Below are 15826 nucleotides of genomic sequence, written 5' to 3'. Positions count from 1 at the left end.
TTTAATACTTATTTAAGTGCTATATAGACTCAAGTGCAAAGAATCTCTCTATATAAAAGCCTAAGTGACCAGCCAACTGGCCAATTGTCTGGTAGGTATGACACACACTGACCACCAGGGGGCAGACACTCAACGCAGGAGCAGAAACCACAGGCATGGAAACATAGAACAGACTGATGAATCTCAGAGGGAAGCGGGGAGGAGGGAGGACAGGAAGAGATTAACCAAAGATCTTACATGCATACTAGAGGCCCGGTGCATGGATTTGTGCACTGGTGGGGTCCCCCGGCCTGGCCTGCGGGGATTGGGCCAAAAGAGACTCTCCTACATCCCCCAAGGGTCCTGGATTGTGAGAGGATGCAGGCCAAGCCAAGGGAGCCCACTGGTGCACGAATTCATGCACCATGCCTCTAGTTATAAGTATAATGAATTGCTTACAGTATTCCTAACCTTCCTATTCTAGGTCCAACTCTTCTGGATCGTGTCTCAACTCAGAGTTATCAATGTCCATGTTATCCCACATGGTCTCATCCTCTGGGACACCAACAATGTAGATGATGCTGAATTTCTTCAAAGAGCATTCCACCAGCATCTCCAGCACTTTTTTTTTTTTTTTTTTTGAGCTGCTGTGCATGGGTGAGGATGGTTCTTTCTTAATCTTCCCAGAAGGTGTCAACAGAAGGTTTTCAGACAATAAACAAGACTTAAATCCTTCCTCAAATGGTCACAGAATCTTTTGTTGACTAACCCATTGAGGGCCTACCTGTTGGTTAGACCTCCCAGCCTAACCAGGAAGACTGCACCTGTTGAGTGAGTGGTGGCTACATCGCCACTGCTGCCCAAAGAGCAGCAGTTGTAAGATGATAAGATGGGTTCCGATGATAGAGATGCTGAAATGGGAAGAAGCGGAGGGCTTAGAATCTATGAAATATAACATTAGAAAATTACTTGGCCTGTATGGATACATGCCCTGAGCTAGCATGCATAGACAAGCCCGGGAAACTGCCTCAGAGACCTTATCTGCAGACATGCCCGGGATGCCCGTCCCAGGGCAATGCATGTAGATGAGCCTGTGTTGTAGGGTTGGCACATTTAGAAAAAAAAAATTACAGGACACCCAGTTAAATTTGAATTTCAGGTCAAAAACACATAAATTTTTGTATGAGTCCCAACTTGAATTTCATGGAACATTCTTTTAAAATATTATTTAACAGTTTATTGGGTATAAACTTGGAGAAAAGTGGCAAAAGTAATATAAAGTACTTCCCTATGCCCAGATTAATCAATTTGTACAATTTTATATAATTTGCTTCATTATTATAGATAAAAAGATAGGTGGGTAAGTAGATAGATAGATAATTCTTTGTTTCTCAAAACCATTTGAAAATAGGTTGCAGAAATCATGTCCCTTTACACCTAAATACTTCAGTATGTATTTCTTAAGAATAAGACAATTTCTTCAACAAGACAAGTAACAACAAGTGTTGGAGAGGTTATGGAAAACAAGGAACCCTCATTCATTGCTGGTGGGAAGGCAAACCAGTACAGCTACTAGGGAAAACAGCACAGCGGCTCCTCAAAAAATTAAGAATGGAGTTTCCATATGACCCAGCAAACCCTTTTCTGGGTATTTACAAAAAAAAAATGAAAACATTCATTTGCAAAGATATAAGTACCACTATGCTCACTGTGGCATTATTCATGGTGCCAAAACATGGAAACAACCAAAGTATCTTTCGATAGATGATTGGGTAAAGAAGATGTGGTACATATATATAATGGAATATTACTCAGCCATAAAAGATAAAATTACCAGAGGGGAGGGAGAGTGGGGAGGGGTAAAGGGTAAAGGGAGTCAAATACATGGTGATGGAAGAAGATTTGATCGTGGGTGATGGGCACCCAAGGCGATATATAGCTAATGTATCATAGAAATGTACACTTGAAACCTACATAATTTGATTAACTAATGCAGCCCCAATAAATTTAATTAAAAATAAGATAATTCTTTTATATAACTATGGTTCCATTATCAAAATCATAAAATTTAATATTAACATAGTACTATTATCTATTCCACAGTACATACTATTCATATTTTGTCACTTGTCCTATCTAGGGTCATTCATTGTATTTAGTTGTCATCTCTCTCTCTTTTTTAAGGTATCTTTTTTTTTTTCATGGAACATTCTTATATTAAAAAGAAATTGTTTATCTGAGATTCAGATTTAACCGGGCATTTTGTATTTTACTTGGCAACCCTACTGTGGTGCCTACTGCAAAGCTAGTATGTGCAGACATGGCCAGGATGCTGGGCCTGGGCCGGGCGTGGGTGCCTGGAGGACTCTGGCTGCCCTACTGGCTCACCCCCACTGGCTCGCCCCTCATGCACATGAGCTCAGGGCATGGGTGAGGCAGGGCTGAGTGGCCTGGTCTAAACCCTCCTGGCTCCTTTAGAACTAGCCTAGAGCCAGCCTCAGTTTGGCTCACAAACCACTCCTACTGCACTTAGATAATGCTGAGGTGGGATAACAGGTAGGAGTTGGGTCAGACCTGGAGCCTGGGGTCACAGCCCAATGCAAAGACAGATCTCTACTGCCTGGGGTTAGGCTGCAACAGAGACCCTGAAGCAATGCTGGCCGAGGGGCTCAGGGAGGCTTCTTAGACCAGGAAATACCTTAGACAAGCAGAGAAGTGGAAAGAGTTTTCCACCGGAGGGAATGATGAGTGCAACGCAGCATACATATGACGGTGCCAGAGACGCTCTAGGACAGTGGTTCTCAACCTTCCTAATGCCACGACCCTTTAATACAGTTCCTCATGTTGTGGTGACCCCCAATTTCATTGTTACAAATTGAACATAATTAAAGCATAGTGATTAATCACAAAACAATATGTAATTATATATGTGTTTTCCGATGGTCTTAGGCGACCCCTGTGAAAGGGTCGTTTGACCTCCAAAGGGGTCACGACCCACAGGTTGAGAACCGCTGCTCTAGGAAAAGAGAAACATTGGGTGAGCCCGGACCATGAGGTGCATTGGGAAGAAATGTGGAGGCAACCAAGGTGGACTCTGTGATGCATACCCTGGGACTTTGGTCAGTGAGGGGTCACTCTGAGCTTGTTTCCTGAACATCAAACAGATAAGCACTCAGCCTCAGAACTCCTAGGGCACCAAGCAGTACGGTGTGCAATCCACTTCTGAGGGCACGAGGATTCACAAAGGATTTCAGAAATGAGATACACCCGATCAGATCTGCCTTAATAATTATCATAACAACATTAATTATAATAATAGTTCTACCATGGATGGGGTACTTACTATATGCTAAGCACTTTGCTGTTATTAAAAATAATGGTAACAAAAGCTACTGTGTAGGTACCACATGGCATATTACCATGGCCTCAGGTGCCAGACACAGTGAGAAAGTGAGAAGGACTTACGTGCATTATCTCATTTGGTATTCACAACATCCCTCCGAGGCTGGTTTTTATTACCCTCCTGTCATAGAGGCTGGAACTGACACTCAACGCAATGACCAGCCAGACTTGCCCAGAGTTGCATAGACATTGGTGGCCGAGCCAGGACCAGAACTCAGACTGCTGACATTTAGGCCCGGTTGCCATCTGTCCTTGAGTAACTGAAACTCCGGGAAGGCCGCAGAGGTTCCCTGGGTAGCATATTCCGCAGGCTTCCCTGGAGAAGGTAGAAGCCTGTTTCTCCAAGCACAAAGAAAGGCTAGAATCAAAATTCCACCCTAGCCGGTTTGGCTCACTGGATAGAGTGTCGGCCTGCAGACTGAAGGGTCCCAGGTTCGATTCCGGTCAAGGGCATGTGCCTTGGTTGCAGGCGCATCCCCAGTGGGGGGTGTGCAGGAGGCAGCTCATCGATGTTTCTAACTCTCTATCCATCTCCCTTCCTCTCTGTAAAAAAATCAGTAAAATATATTTTTTAAAAAAATTCCCAGTGCATTCTAATTACTGTGCGTATTTTAAATGACAAATGAAGCTGCAATTTGAAAGCCCCGAACCAAAATTCAAGCCATATGCAAACAGGTTGCGGTCAACATCCATAACAGGCTGCCGCAATGGGGGTCAGCTCAGCTCAGGGAATCAAGTCTCAGTGAGACGGTCCCTGAACTGGGTGTCCCCGGGGGTATGCAGCCTGAGAGACTAGAGGCAGGCGCCTCATTTCCCTGCCAAGGGCGTGCAATTACAGCAATTGTCTCAGTGCTGCAGACTCCCGGGAAAGAGTCATCTGTCCTTCGGTTAAACTGATTAGGAATCACTTTCTCTGTTCCAGTCGTTCCTGAATCTCAGCAGTGAGTAGAGTTGCTGCCCAGATTTCCAAATCAACATGGATCTTAACTCTCCCAGGATCGCCCCACGTGCCTTGGCAGTCCTGTGGGGTTTTGTTTCTGCCCCCTTCCCTTCTTGCCAGGTTAGTTCTCCCATCCAAGTACTAACCAGGCTCGACCCTGCTTAGTTTCCAAGATCAGACGAGATTGGGCACATTCAGGGTGATTTGGCCATGGACTTGCCAGGCTCGTTCAGAGCATATTGCCTGGAGAACAGGAACACCCGCTCCTTCCAGGCCTCACCTTGGGGAAGTTAGAAAAATACAGCCCAGGAGCTTCTCCCTAATCCGTTCAGGGTGGCGGGGTCCCTCTGGAGCTTGGATTGGCCTGGGTAGTGCCAGAAGGCAGCCCATGGGGTGCCCATGATTGGCCGGCCATGCCATGTGGCATCCTGCTGCCCTGGCCTTGGCGGTGTGATGGTTTCTCTTTCGCACCCAACTCCTGGCTGCCTGCAAGGTGCTCAGCAGCCCTTTCCTGGCATTTCTCACCTTTGTTGGCATATCGGCTAGTTCTTGTCACATAATGACCTCAAAATCTCAGTGGTTTATGACAGCACACATTTATTTTCAAATGTATGGGTCTACAGGTCGACCTAGGTTTGGCTAACGTGGAGTGAGTTCATGTGGACCAGGCTGGCCCCAGGCTTTGAGTTGGGTTCCCGTCTCCTCTGCATGCCTCATTCTGGGGCTCAGGATGCTGGGGCAGTGGCTGCCGGGAGCATGATCTTTCCACGGCAGATCACAGGGGCACAAGGAGGCTGAGGAGAAACAGGGATGGATCCTAGGATCTCAGCTCCAAACTGGCACAGGGTCACTACCACCCCCCTTGCAAAGGCCACGGCAGGGCATCTGGCCCAGTTCGTCACCAAGCAGAGAAGCATATGCCGCCCACTCCGTGGTTGCAGGAACTGCAAAGTCACATGGTAGAGGGCACAGACGTGTAATCCTAACCCAGGGAGGGAGTGGGAATCAGAGCAACAAAGACAACATCATCGGAGTTGGCACTGGGACACCGTGTTCCGAACGCCTGCAGCAGGATGGCCTCTGCATCTGCACCGGAGATGAGCAGGAAAGCTGTCAGTGGGGACACACACGTGGAGCTGCCGTGGGAATGGGGTGTGGGGCCGTGGTTCCTTCTGGAGAGCACGTGTGACCTCATGGTGCCCCTGTGACCTCCCTGGAAGCACTGAAACCGTAGAATAACTTGAGCATCTGGACTCGCAGGACCAGAATCTGCTCCCCAAGTATCTTGACTTGTCTCGGGGAACTCCATCCCTCACAATATCCCCCACTGACCTTGCCTGTCCTGACTTGGGCTCTTCCAGAATCCTGGCAGAAGCTGCTGGGCCAGCCCATCTGTTTCTACTTGAGAGGAAAGGCACTTTCTCAGGGAGGACGAGTTGGTGACGGAACCAGGGACAGGAGCTCGGCCAAGAGAGCCCGGGCCTGTCCAAGGCGGGCCAGGCTGATGGAGAGGCGGCTGGGTTTCAGCCTCCAATTAGCACCCTCTGTTCTTAGAGCTGCTGGCCGAGCCGGCTGCTGAGCAGCTGGAAGGGAGCAGGCTGGCTGGTCAGCTGGTGAATGAGCACTAATTGGGTGTCAAGCATGCCAGGGCCCACTGGCTCCCCTCACCTCCCCACCAAACTCCCGGGGACCACCGCAGAGAGCCGAGGGGCAGAAGGCAGCTAATTGGTCCGGCCTGCCCCGCAATCCCTTTCTCCACACTCTGATGCCCTGTCACTCAGCTTCCTTTGTCTTCCATTTCAAGGGCCTGGAGAAAATTGCCCAGATCGGCTGAGACGTGCCCTGTAAACCTCAGGGTGGGAGAGGAGCTTATTTTAAGAGACTCTAAGCGGGACGTTTTGGCACATTTCGCACAGTGGCCCCCGTTGTCCTGACTGTGCAGAACTGTGGGGACAGCCCTCCTACACACGCCCTCACACTCCTGCTTGTCCATATTTTTCGACAAGAGTTTCCAAGTCACCCGAAAGCTCATGAAATGCTTGTTGTTGCCTTTTGCCTGGCAGCAGCGCTGTTCATTTTGGAGGGGGGAAGGAAAACTATTAATAAGACTTTATTTCTCCCACACTTTAGGATAAACCACACTTACTTCAGAGGAAGCAGGCGTGGATTTGAAATGTGTGGCACAACACACAGCTGCTGGCAATCCTTGTCTTAAGAACAACCCACACAGCCCTGGCCACTGTGGTTCGGTGGGTTGGGTGTCATCCCATGCACGGAAAGGTGCTGGTTTGATTCCCAGTCAGGGCACATGCTCTGGTTTCGGGCTCAATCCCCCGCAGGGGGTGTGCCGGAGGCAGCCCTTCAATGTTTTGCTCTCACACATTCATGTTTCTCCCTCTCTGTCCCTCTCCGTCCCTCTCTCTCTCTCTAAAAATGAATAAAAATATTTTTGAAAAAGAAGGTAAAGAAAAGAAATAACAACCCACGCAGAATGCTGAACTTAGAGAGAAGCGAGGCTGGAGTTTCTGTGACAGGTGTGGCTGAGATGATATTGAGAGCGATGAATCTGTCCTGTCTGTGCTTTTGTTCCTCCATTTCCCCCATATCACACCCACCCTCCAGCAAATCATCAGCTCCATGCTCACGGCCTCAGGGGAGAGGAGTGGTAGGCCAAAACCAGAACATGCCTGCTGATCTCTCTGGCTACCGTGTTTCACAGAAGGAACTTCTCAGGCCTGGAACAGCGTCCAGAGGCAGGGAGAGAGCTGGCTTCACTCTTCATCCTCTCCTCAGAGGACCAGATAGAAATCCTGTTCCCCATCCCCCACCCCCAGGCAGGGAGGAGGCAGAAGGGAGGAGAGAGAATCTATTCTCACCAACCCTTCTGCGTGGGTCCCCGGGAAGATAGAACTGTAAACAGCTCATAAACCATTCCCCCCTCAAGCATGACCCAGAAGCAACAGAAAGCCCTGAGGCCATATAGGAAGCCATAGAAGAGAGTGCTGTGGGGACCAAGGACCAGGGGCAAGAGGCCTAGCCCCTCGCTCTCCCTCCCAATGCTTTGGCTCTGCCGATGAGCCCGGAATTGCAACTCTTCCCTGAGTGGGGGTCTCTAAGGATGAGTGAGGTTGAAGGTCTATGAAATGTGAGTTCAAAGTCAAAATATTCAATTTAGCAATAGAATAAAAAGGTTTAAGGTAATACGCCTTACACACATGAATGGGTAGATATGCCATCTGTGTCCATAAGACATTTTTATAATACCATCTGAGAGGCCTTCCTTCACCACCTCGCCCTCCATTCAGTGTCTATCCTTAGCTTGCCCTTCCTCCATAGCAGTTATCATTATCTGACATTACATTAAATAGCTAAGCGCTCATTTAGTTATTGTCCTTATTCATGAGGGCAGGGTTGTTGTCTGTTTTGTTTTCTGTTGTATCTCCAGTTCCTAGAAGAGGACCTCGCACACAGCAATCCCAATAAACACCGTGCTGCATGAATGAACACATTGTGTGCTCAACGGTGACACCTGCTGGCAACGTGGAGATTGCAACCCAACTCTATTAAACATGATCATTGCCAAACCAAAAGGAGTGAGCGCTTTTCCAGGCACTGAAATATAGGATTGGGAAACTCGGGTATAGGAGAAAATCCTCTGGACCTAAGATAAGACTTCGAAGGAGCCTGGGGGTGGGGCTAGAAGAGGGGTAGGAGTGAAACACCAGTCTAGCAGCGAAAAAAGGAAACATGAGGTGGAGCCTTTGCCCTCTCAGAGTATGGCCACCAAGCCTCACATTCTGCAACACAGTCACCTTTCAATTTAATTCTCCTAGGCTCCCTTTTTTATTTCAATTTCATCCCTCAAATTGTTATTGAATTGAAGCACCAGATGGGGAGAGAGAAAGTGAGGAGGGGGGACAGTTGCAAGAGATGTCTAAGGCCCACCTCAGAGAAGCTTAAAAAAAGCTAAGGAGATAGACTGAGTTTTTCTGGGCCTCCTCTGGCATCTCCAGAGGACTCTAAGGCTAGCAAAGTGTTTCCCCATATATTTCTTTACTGGGTCTCCCCCATGGCCTTGCCTGGAAAGCAGATCTCCCCCACCTTATAGACGAGGACATTTGAGCTCAGTGAAGAAAGTGACTTGTCCAAAGTCTCCACAGAGAATCCTGGCAGGGCCAGAACTCACAGCCACGTCTTTTCTGCTCTTACACTTGCTGGTGTTTTCATTTGGTGGTCCCAGCCACGGAGGAGCAAAAACTCCCTCTGAGAGGTGAGGCATGCGGCTAGGAAAGACACAGTAGAGCACAGCAGAGCAGCAGAACCTGCAGGACTCTGGGCGTGGCAGAGCTAACCCCACCCCCCGTGCAAGTTTTCACTGTGGGTACTTGCCCATGGACGCTCTATGGCTGGGACTTGGATACAGTGGGAGCCTTGAGGTTCTCCAGAAGGAGTGAGAAAGCTGGGTGCTCTCATCAGGGCATCACACCCGGGTCTTTGTAAGAAGGAACCTTTGACTGCACCCCTGGGAGTGTTTGCCCTGATTCATTATCAAACTGCTTGCAATTATCAAACTGTGCTCCCTCACGTTGACCTTTAGCTGGGGCACAGCTATATTTAGCAAAAACCAGCCCTTTGTAATTACCCCCACTCAGATTACTTAAAGGTCGGCTGCAGATGTGACAGTTTGATCTGTGGGAAGGACTGTTTCCAGGATCCCTGGATAATTATTCAAACCAGACAATAATTAGTAAATGTTTTCTGCAAATGAATCCAGCCCTGTTGTTCAGCCCCAGAAGGGAGCCCCAGAAGACTCACCAGGCCAAAGTGGCCCCCTGGAGATATAAGAAGGACAATCCTCTCGTGCGCATTCCTTTACAGTTTACAGAGAACTTCAGATCTCGCCCATTTACTCCTCCCATCATCCCGCTGTGAGATACACATCCCTCCTTGACAGATGAGGAAACTGATGCTCAGAGCGGCTAAGTGGACGTACCCGGAGCCACATAGTTGAACCTTAAACACAGGTCTCCTGACCCCAAATTGCTTGCTCTTTCCTTAAAAAAATAAACACAAAACCCTCATTCAGCAAATATGTATTGAGAGACAACTTGGAGCCTGGCCTATAACAGGCTGCAGAAAGGACAGGAAGGCCTGTCCCTGCATTGTCCCTGGTGTTTCAAAGCTCAGGATACAGCGGTTGGGGCGGGGGGTGAACTATTGGAACCCTGGATTCCAATAGCATCTTTAGTGGGTGTCCATAAAAGTCCCTGTAAGAACATCTTTGGGCCTCACATATTAAGGGTCAGTCTATTTGAAGAGATTAAGGAGGGTTTGGTGCAAATCAACAGAAGACAATGGGCAAAGGCTCAAATCGGGATCCAAAGCACAGAAATTGAGTCAACTGTTATATTTAATTAGCACATTTGAAGTAACTAATAATGAAAAGGCATGTCACCTGATCCCAGTGTGAAGAGGGATTGAGGATATGAATGGCATCCCCTCGAGCATAATCTCCTTGATTTTAAAGGACTCCCCTGGCGCCAGGGCCCTAGGAAACCCATGGAAGAGCAGATTCGGCGGGGAGGGTCTTGAAGCCCCTCTTTATCTTCACCCAGAGAAGCTCCATTTATATCTGTTTTACATTTGAGCTTCCATTAAGTCAAGGAGCCCATGATTTTTAAAAATATGAAAACTATTGGTTTATAGGCTTAATCGTAGACATAATGGTTAACGATATTTATAAAGTGCCATGACTATCGACTTCACAATTTCTTACTTAAAGTATGAAAAAAAAGAGATAATTGTCGATATCTTTCAATAAACAGTTCATCTCAACTGATCCTAATGAGATGAAATAATGATTAGAAATAAGAAGGCTGCTGGCCAGCATAGCTCAATGGTTGAGCATCTACCTATGAACCCGGAGGTCACTGTTCAATTCCAGGTCAGAGCACATGTCTAGGTTCAGTCCCCAGTGTGGGGTGTGCAAGAGGCAACCGATCGATGATTCTCCTTCATGATTGATGTTTCTATCTCTCTCTTTCCCTCTCCCTTCCTCTCTGAAATAAATAAAAATATACTTTTAAAAAATAAAAATGCTAATATTGATAATAAACATCTATTTAGAACTTATGCTAGGGACTCTTCTATGTACTCTACACACATTAACTGGCTTGCTTGTCCCCACAACCCTAATATCATCCCCATTTTACAGGTGAAGTAACTGAGGCACAGAGAGCTCACAGGAGGTGATTCACTTGAGGTCATGCACTTAGGTTGAGCAACACCAGCTGTGCAAAGTACATCTGCAGAAAAACAGTGGATGTGAAAGAGACCGAGGAGTCTGGGGTTGGGGAGGGCTTTGTGCTCCCTCTCAGCAGGCTGAGGGAGAAGGCTGCCAAATCAATTCACCCCTCCCACGGCCGACTGTGACCCGTTGGCGGAGCTGAGCTTGACAGTGATGGGCTGCTAGGTATGCTGAGTCCTATTCTAATTCAGAGGTTCTACAGTTTCCAAAGGATGTACATTTGGAGATGGAGGGTCTTTTGAACAACCCAGGTTTGTGGGGCTTTTAAAATATATTTTTATTGATTTCAGAGAGGAAGGGAGAGGGAGGGAGAGAGAAACATCAATGATGAGAGAGAATCACACACCCCCACACACACACTGGAGATCAAGCCTGCAACCCAGGTATGTACCCTTGACCAGAATCGAAACTGGGACCCTTCAAGTCCACATAGGCCGATGCTCTATCCCAGGGGTGGGCAAACTTTTTGACTCGAGGGCCACAATGGGTTCTTAAACTGGACCGGAGGGCCGGAACAAAAGCATGGATGGAGTGTTTGTGTGAACTAATATAAATTCAAAGTAAACATCATTACATAAAAGGGTACGGTCTTTTTTTTTTTTTTTTTTTTAGTTTTATTCATTTCAAACGGGCCGGATCCGGCCTGCGGGCCGTAGTTTGCCCACGGCTGCTCTATCCACTGAGCCAAGCCGGCGAGGGCAACGGCCCAGGTTTTGATACACTAAGCTCACAAGGGCACGCAGTGGTGGGGGGGGCAGTGGGGATGTGTGTGACAATCTTCATTATATCACCATTGAGCCTCCATGGGGGAGAAATGAATACCTCATGCAAATATGAGTTTGAGGTTTGCTCATGCTATGCTTAAGGGAGATAGAGAGAGAGAAGGGGAAAAATTGCCAGTTCTCAATAAGCTCTTAGGATAAACTCCACTATAAAGATATCGTGTAACTCATCAGGGAAGGTATTCATCCAACACTTCAGAAGCACTCAGTTGTCTGCTAACAATATTTATTTTTCCATTTATAATATCAAATTTCCATGGTTCTGTTCATTAAGGAAAATCCCCAAAGACCTGCCCTGGCTTCAGGCCCTTCAGTCGGCTGGTATTTACTCGGCACCCTCCAGTGCCAGGCCCTCAGCTAAGCTCTGGGGACAGTGGGGAGAGAAGGCATGGAGCTCAGGGTCTAGGTCCCCACTGTCCCATCCCACAGCCACTGGCCACGTGTGGCCATTGCATGCACATTTCCATTAGTTCATTGGCAGTAAATAAAATTAAAAATTAAATCCCTCAGGCACACGAGCCACATTGTGGGTGTTTAACATGCAGGCAGCCTTGTGTCCTATGAACACAGAGCCTTCCCATCATCACAGGAAGTCCTGCTGGAAGTGCTGGTAGATAAGCAATGCCCGCGTTGGTAGGAGGCAAGCCTGTTTAGTAACTAGCTATTCTGGACAGTTAGTGATTGCCTATCTCTCTAAGTATTGGATAATTCTGGTTTTTTAAAAACCGGTTCACACTGACTCAGCTCAGGTTAGTCTGAATGAGTGAGGTGGAGTAGTTCTCAGATACATTTGGATGCCATGAGCTTGGTAGCAAAAGAGATTTTTCAAGGGACATGATGTATGGACACAACCAGATGGCAACGTGCAGTGCACCTGTTCATCTGAGCACGTAGTGTAGCGTATATACATGTGGACTCACACACATGCGCACACACACACACACACAAAACACTCCTGCAAATATCTGCTTACTTCGATACACACACGTAGGCAACCACACAAACACAGGCACACACATCCATGAGCACACACTCTGACATGCACTCTTACAACTTGTGATTCTATATGCAAACACATCCAATTCTTGCAGACACACACACATGCACACACAGAGAGAGTGTTTTTCACAAATGCCTCCTGCGTTGCTACCGGGTTGTCACACATGATGGAGTTGGCTACAGTTAAGTTCTGTGGCTTTGTGCTGTCCTGATATAATACAGAAACAGATGGGCCAATTTTTCTTGCATTTCCCAGATTCAAGATAAATGCTCGGGAGCGCCACAGTAACCCTGTCCTTGGGAGCCGTCCATTCATTCACCATTCAACAAACATTGATTGAGGGCCCAGAAATCACGGAGGCGGGCTGGTAACTAAACCACAAAAATCCCACCGTATCAGACTCAGCTCTGAAAGGGGGAGGAGGACGGCGTCATCTTACAGAATGCAGGGCCGGCAGCCCTATCACCTCCCCACCCCACCCCTACCACCCAGAACCCAGCTGCCTCGGGAGCTCCGCCCTCGGTCACCCTCCTGGGGCAGCCTGTGACTAAGGGAGGTGGGGATATGAGAGCTGACCATTCCTGCCAGATATGGACACTCTGATGAATAAACTCGTTTCAACGCTCCCCATCAGGTTGGCCATGACCTTGTTAGGCTTACCCCTTAGCTGAGCGTCCACCTCCACACAATCCCGCTCAGGCTCGCCCCCCCCTTCACGGGATAGCACCTTATTCGCAGCATCCGCTCTGAGAATGCAGCCTGCAGCAAGCAGCCTCCCCGGCACTGTCCATCACAGGCGGTGTTACCTGTGCTCACAGGGCTGCCCCGGATGCTCCTCAGCCACCACCCTTCGGGGTCCAGGCCGAGGTGGGCAGAGGGTCGCCCTCGGAAGCAGCTTTGCTGTGCCCAGCGTCTCACCAAGTCTCTTGGATTTCTGTGCAGAATTTCTTGCCCAGAATCCTACCAGTATCTCATGAAAAAAGACTTCTGTCCGTCCCTAAAATTCTCCCCCCAACCTAAATGCTCAAACCCAGGCCACACGAGGGGTCGGAGGGGAAACAGTGCACATGGCCCGCTCTAATCTTGTCGTCCCCAGAATACCCCTCGCCTCCCCTGCTCTAAAATAAAAGCTGCCATGCAAATCCAGGGCCATGAACCAGACCCGGGTGGGGGCGATGGGTGGAGAGAACTGGGGGAGGAGCAGGTTCCGCATTAAAACACCTAGCCTGAGCCGGCTCCACAGCAAGCATCCAATAAATGATAGCCATTATCATCACTGGTATTATTGTGAACCACGAAGCTATCACCCGCCATCGGTCTGCGGGCAGCGGGAGGCAGAGCGGGCCACGCTGCTCCCTGCTCCAGTTCACTAACCCAGGCCGAGTGCTGGTAATTACGACTTTGAGGAACACGAGTAACGGTGCCAAGTTCCAGAACAGCTACAGCGATGAGTCGAGAGGCCTCTGGCTCGGCTCCGGCTGCCAGGCTGAGCAGAGGTTTGCACAGTTGGCCACATGGAGAGGCCGGAGCAGTACAGGGACACGGTGGGAAGACTGTCTCTCCTGCCACCCACCAGACCCCTCGTGGACACACAGGGCCCGACACAGCACGCAGAAGGACCACAGGGTTCCAGGCCTGTGCAGTGGCCCATCCCGAAGGCCTGGGCAGTGGTAGCCCTTGTGTGGCTCATGACGGGCCCTTCATGGGCCTTGCTTCATAGGGAGCCAGAGGCGTCCACGCACCCAGTCAGGCCCCAGCCCGGGGCTGCGCTGTGATGCCAGCTCCTTGCCATGGAAGCGCCGCTCCTGGGAGCGCTCGGGGCTGCCTGCACGGGGTTGCAAGAAGCCCAGTTGCACCTGAGGCTGTGGCCCAAGTGTGAGAAAAGGGATTCCTTCCCCCGCACTTAAAGATTTGCCCTTGCCTTACCCCGAGTAACCAACGGGCAAGCAGACAAGCCCAGCAAAGTCTCAGGCACTGAGAGGGTAGCTACCGTGGTGTCTTTCCTGCAATTCTCTATGCCTCCCTTCCTCCCCACAGCTGACTGGCCAGGGGCGGCAGTGCAGGGCAGGGCCCAGCAGTGAGCTTCGGTAGCCCAGCACCTGGCCTCTCTCTCCTGTTTATTCACAGCACATCAGCTTCCTCCAACGGGAAGTAAAGGGGGGCTCTCCCCACATTCCTCCTGGCCAGAGGTCTGATGGAAGTGCTTTGGCCCAGCGAGTGGAATGAGCCTGCACTTCCTCGTGATGAAGCAAAGGGGTCTTTTTTAAAAATATATATATTTTATTGATTTTTTACAGAGAGGAAGGGAGAGAGATAGAGTTAGAAACATCGATGAGAGAGAAACATCGATCAGCCGCCTCCTGCACACTCCCCACTGGGGATGTGCCTGCAACCAAGGTACATGCCCTTGACCAGAATCGAACCTGGGACCCTTGAGTCCACAGGCCGATGCTCTATCCACTGAACCAAACCGGCCACAGCAAAGGGGTCTTTTTTTGCCGGTGTCCGTGACCAGTTACTGCCCACTGTGTCCATTCCTCTTGAGATCCAGGGCACTGATACCCCTCTCGCCCGCTCCCCCCCCCCCCGCCCCGCCCCTCTTCCCTCAGAAGGCCTTCTCCCTCATCCACCTGTGAGCTCCCAGTCATTGGCCAATGCCCATCTCAAGGGCCAGGGTCTCTGTAACTCTCCTGACCTTCCCCACCCCCACCCCATCCCCGATAACCACTGATTTAATAACGTTCCCTCCTCGGTGCTCCTGGAGCTTCCTCCTAACATTGCAGTACTTGTCTGTCTCCCCCGCAAGCCGCTCCACAGCGGGACCCCGGCCCTTTCGTCTCTGGCATCTGGCAGTTGGGAAGCATTGTTTGTATTCACTGCAATGATGTAAAACGAACATACGTGGAAGGAATGGACAGATTAATAAAAAGAGGGGGATAAAGGGAGTCAGCAGAAACTAGAAAAAAAAGACACAAGAAGAGAAGGGAGGAGAGAAGAAGGGAGGGAGAGAGGCTGAGGAAGGGGGAGAGAGAGCTGAAGAGATGGAGGAGTGGGGATCGGCGGGGTCATCCATGGTCCTGTCCCTTATATGCCTTCTGTGGGGAGCTCCCTGTGCCTGGTGTTGCTCCTGAAGACCCGGGAATGTCTTCCCTGGGCCACCCAGGTGGCGGCAAGGGCACAGGCAGGAGTGCCACAAAGGCTGTACCTTGAGGCAAACTACATGCCAGTTCCAGCAAAAAAAAAATCCCTGGATTGAGCTCACTTACTCTTCATGCTTCAGTCTCCATCTTCCATCCTCTGAAGGCCCAACTGGGGCCCTGACCCTGACCTTGACCTGCACTCCTCTGGCCTACAGGAGGCACCCTGCCTTTCTCTCTCCAGCCTCCTCTAAAACTGCACCAAACGTTCTCTTAGTT

The sequence above is a fragment of the Myotis daubentonii genome, chromosome 3, assembly GCF_963259705.1.
Source record: "Myotis daubentonii chromosome 3, mMyoDau2.1, whole genome shotgun sequence".
NCBI classification, from domain to species: Eukaryota; Metazoa; Chordata; class Mammalia; order Chiroptera; family Vespertilionidae; genus Myotis; species Myotis daubentonii.
Note: the sequence above shows the minus strand (reverse complement) of the source record.